Source organism: Anopheles coustani (assembly GCF_943734705.1).
Source record: "Anopheles coustani chromosome X unlocalized genomic scaffold, idAnoCousDA_361_x.2 X_unloc_7, whole genome shotgun sequence".
Taxonomy (NCBI): Eukaryota; Metazoa; Arthropoda; class Insecta; order Diptera; family Culicidae; genus Anopheles; species Anopheles coustani.
Window position 1 is genome coordinate 2,087 of NW_026525181.1, and position 5,414 is coordinate 7,500.

The window sequence follows — 5,414 nt, forward strand, 5'->3', positions numbered from 1 at the left end:
AGATCGAGCGATAACAGGTCCGTGATGCCCTTAGATGTTCTGGGCTACACGCGTGCTACAATGTGGGTAGCAGCGTGTCTCCTATTCCGAGAGGAACGGGAAATCACTCAAATACTCACTTAGTAGGGATTATGGATTGCAATGGTCCATATGAACTCGGAACTTCTAGTAAGTGCTGGTCATCAGCCAGCGTTGAATACGTCCCTGCCCTTTGTACACACCGCCCGTCGCTACTACCGATGGATTATTTAGTGAGGTCTTTGGAGATGATCGTTCGCTGGATCCTCGTGAACCGCGTCTGCTTTATCGAAGTTGACCGAACTTGATGATTTAGAGGAAGTAAAAGTCGTAACAAGGTTTCCGTAGGTGAACCTGCGGAAGGATCATTAGTGGCCAAGTGATCCTTCCAGAAGTCCGAACCTGCGGGTTGAGACTTCGGCACAAGTTGCCATATGATAATTGACGAAACACTATAGAAGTCCGAACCTGCGGGTTGAGACTCAGGCACAAGTTGCCATATGAAAGTTGACGAAACACTAACAAGTCCGAACCTGCGGGTTGAGACTTAGGCACACGTTGCCTTATACATGACTTCGAACAAATACACAAGTCCGAACCTGCGGGTTGAGACTTAGGCACAAGTTGCCTTATACATGACTTCGAACAAATACACAAGTCCGAACCTGCGGTTGAGACTTAGGCACAAGTTGCCATATGAAAGTTGACGAAACACTAACAAGTCCGAACCTGCGGGTTGAGACTTAGGCACACGTTGCCTTATACATGACTTCGAACAAATACACAAGTCCGAACCTGCGGGTTGAGACTTAGGCACAAGTTGCCTTATACATACATTGGCCAAATAAACAGAAGTCCGAACCTGCGGGTTGAGACTTAGGCACAAGTTGCCATATTATATTCGATCAAACACTAAGTAGTCCGAACCTGCGGGTTGAGACTCAAGACCGTAACAAGATGTCACTATACAAGTCCGAACCTAAGGGTTGAGACTTAATGCGATCTAGATACCAAGTTGACATCCAATACCTGTTGAGCAAAACCAAAGATTCCCTGTTCTCGAATGATTACACTATATAACAGGGAATCATGAAGAAATCAAGCAAGCGTGAAACAAAGTCATCACTTGGGCATGCTCGATAGCCAACCACATGACCTTAACCTAAGAGAGCATGCAAACCACATGATACCTATAAACGATTAACCCGCCCTAGTTCAATCGTTCACCAAGTGATGACTTCAGTATGGCTAAGAGAAAAACTTTTAAATGGGAAAAACTCTAAGTCCGAACCTCCGGGTTGAGACTTCCGCGTCGGAGGTGGGCGCACCTCCTATCCGAAAGATGATGAATCAGGGGTGTTCGGTCAGCAATGGTCGGATGCCCCGTCGTAGTCCAACTATGACAATCAAAGTCAAGACCTCCGGGTTGAGACTTTCCGCGAGTACAAGCATAAAGGAACACGGACCAAGCCGTACCGAGAGAATCGGTACTAGAGCCCTCGTGGTTCTACATTGAGAGAGCCCTCGTGGTTCTCATTAGGGGCTTTATGCAAGTCGTACTCAATACTGTGGTGTGAAGTATAAAGTATAGTCCTCGCCTGGTCCACGCTGCTTCGGCGGTCCTGGGTAAGATAGTTAATTCTAGCTTGCCCTATAGTGGAATGAGGACACTTAATGCTTCGTCTTTTAGCGGCGGCTAGACTCCTCCTCACGGGGAACGAGTTGACGCGCACAGCGGCGGCTTACGCACTATGGCAATCATGGATGCCTGAAGATTCCGTGAAGTTCTCCCCTGGTCCACGCTGCCTCGGCAGTCCTGGGTAAAATGGAATATTTCCAGCTTGCCCTATAGTGGAAGAGGACTATCCAACAATACAAAGTCAAGACCTCCGGGTTGAGACTTTCCGCGTCGGTGGTGTCGCGCACCGCCTATCCGAAAGATGGTGTAACAGGGGTGTTCGATCAGCAATGGTCGGATGCCCCGTCATAGTCCAACTATGACAACCAAAGTCAAGACCTCCGGGTTGAGACTTTCCGCGTCCGGAGGTACGCGTACCGCCTACCCGAAAGATGGTGTGCTTCTGGGGTATTCGATGAGTCGGATACCCCGTCGTAGTCCAACTATGACAATCAAAGTCAAGACCTCCGGGTTGAGACTTCCGCGTCCGGAGGTACGCGTACCGCCTACCCGAAAGATGGTGTGCTTCTGGGGTATTCGATGAGTCGGATACCCCGTCGTAGTCCAACTATGACAATCAAAGTCAAGACCCTCCGGGTTGAGACTTCCGCGTCCGGAGGTACGCGTACCGCCTACCCGAAAGATGGTGAATCAGGGGTGTTCGATCAGCAATGGTCGGATGCCCCGTCGTAGTCCAACTATGACAATCAAAGTCAAGACCTCCGGGTTGAGACTTTCTAAGAGTACAAGCATAAAGGAACACGGACCAAGCCGTACCGAGAGAATCGGTACTAGAGCCCTTGTGGTTCTACATTGAGAGAGCCCTCGTGGTTCTCATTAGGGGCTTTATGCAAGAAGTACTCAATACTGTGGTGTGAAGTATAAAGTATAGAGTCCTCCACTGGTCCACGCTGCTCCGGCGGTCCTGGGTAAGATAGTTCATTCTAGCTTGCCCTATGTGGAAGAGGACTCAATACCCTACCTGTTGAGCTTGAAACAAAGTCATCACTTGGGCATGCTCATATTGCCATACACAATTACATTATATTCGAATGAGCATGCAAGCGACCCTATATAGACCGAACCAAAACGATAGATACCGCCGTAGTTCACCCCCACCAAGTGATGACTTCAGTATGGCTAGTGTGTGAAGTATAAAGTATAGTCCTCCCCTGGTCCACACTGCTTCGGCGGTCCTGGGTAAGATAGTTAGTTCTAGCTTGCCCTATGTGGAAGAGGACACAATACTTAATACTTAGAGTACAAGCATAAAGGAACACGGACCAAGCCGTACCGAGAGAATCGGTACTAGAGCCCTCGTGGTTCTACATTGAGAGAGCCCTCGTGGTTCTCATTAGGGGCTTTATGCAAGTCGTACTCAATACTGTGGTGTGAAGTATAAAGTATAGAGTCCTCCACTGGTCCACGCTGCTCCGGCGGTCCTGGGTAAGATAGTTCATTCTAGCTTGCCCTATGTGGAAGAGGACTCAATACCCTACCTGTTGAGCTTGAAACAAAGTCATCACTTGGGCATGCTCATATTGCCATACAATATTCCATTATCTACTAATGAGCATGCAGCTATATGATTATAACCTGTAAACGATTACCCCGCCGTAGTTCAGCGCTTCAACCAAGTGATGACTTCAGTATGGCTAGTGTGTGAAGTATAAAGTATAGTCCTCCCCTGGTCCACACTGCTTCGGCGGTCCTGGGTAAGATAGTTAGTTCTAGCTTGCCCTATGTGGAAGAGGACACCATACTTAATACTGTGGTGTAATGAACAAAGTATAGTCCTCCACTGGTCCACGCTGCTTTGCAGTCCTGGGTAAGATAGTTAGTTCTAGCTTGCCCTATGTGGAAGAGGGCATACAAGACAAAGTATAGTTCTCCCCTGGTCCACGCTGCTCCGGCGGTCCTGGGTAAGATAGTTAATTCTAGCTTGCCCTATGTGGAAGAGGACTCAATACCCTACCTGTTGAGCTTGAAACAAAGTCATCACTTGGGCATGCTCTATAGCCAATCACATGACATTAACCTAAGAGAGCATGCAGCGTATTATCCCAATGCAAAGTAAACGATAGACTCGCCCTAGTTCAGTGCTTCAACCAAGTGATGACTTCAATTTGGCTAGTGTGTGAAGTATAAAGTATAGTCCTCCCCTGGTCCACACTGCTTCGGCGGTCCTGGGTAAGATAGTTAATTCTAGCTTGCCCTATGTGGAAGAGGACACCATACTTAATACTGTGGTGTAATGAACAAAGTATAGTCCTCCACTGGTCCACGCTGCTCCGGCGGTCCTGGGTAAGATAGTTCATTCTAGCTTGCCCTATGTGGAAGAGGGCATACAAGACAAAGTATAGTTCTCCCCTGGTCCACGCTGCTTCGGCGGTCCTGGGTAAGATAGTTAATTCTAGCTTGCCCTATGTGGAAGAGAGCATACATGAACCAAGAACGAAGGTTATGATCGAGGAATGATTCGACAACTAACCGATGGTATGAAATGTGAAGAATTCAAGCAAGCACACAATCAAGTCATCACTTGGGCATGCTCGATAGCCAACCCTATGACATTAACCTAGTAGAGCATGCGAAAACCAATATATATGTAAACGATGCCCCTCCCTAGTTCAGCGCTTCAACCAAGTGATGACTTCAGAATGGCTAAATCAAATCGGTTCAAAACATACCATCGGTACCCTATTGAAACACACAAGTCGATATCAAACCTCATGATTGTGTAGTCCTCCACTGGTCCACACTGCTCCGGCGGTCCTGGGTAAGATAGTTCATTCTAGCTTGCCCTATGTGGAAGAGGGCACATTACTCAATACTGTGGTGTTATGAACAAAGTATAGTCCTCCACTGGTCCACGCTGCTTCGGCGGTCCTGGGTAAGATAGTTAGTTCTAGCTTGCCCTATGTGGAAGAGGGCATACAAGACAAAGTATAGTTCTCCCCTGGTCCACGCTGCTTCGGCGGTCCTGGGTAAGATAGTTAATTCTAGCTTGCCCTATGTGGAAGAGAGCATACATGAACCAAGAACGAAGGTTATGATCGAGGAATGATTCGACAACTAACCGATGGTATGAAATGTGAAGAATTCAAGCAAGCACACAATCAAGTCATCACTTGGGCATGCTCGATAGCCAACCTCATGACATTAACCTAGTAGAGCATGCGAAAACCAATATATATGTAAACGATGCCTCCCTAGTTCAGCGCTTCAACCAAGTGATGACTTCAGAATGGCTAAATCAAATCGGTTCAAACCATACCATCGGTATCCTATTGAAACACACAAGTCGATATCAAACCTCATGATTGTGTAGTCCTCCACTGGTCCACACTGCTCCGGCGGTCCTGGGTAAGATAGTTCATTCTAGCTTGCCCTATGTGGAAGAGGGCACATTACTCAATACTGTGGTGTTATGAACAAAGTATAGTCCTCCACTGGTCCACGCTGCTTCGGCGGTCCTGGGTAAGATAGTTAGTTCTAGCTTGCCCTATGTGGAAGAGGGCATACAAGACAAAGTATAGTTCTCCCCTGGTCCACGCTGCTTCGGCGGTCCTGGGTAAGATAGTTAATTCTAGCTTGCCCTATGTGGAAGAGAGCATACATGAACCAAGAACGAAGGTTATGATCGAGGAATGATTCGACAACTAACCGATGGTATGAAATGTGAAGAATTCAAGCAAGCACACAATCAAGTTATCAC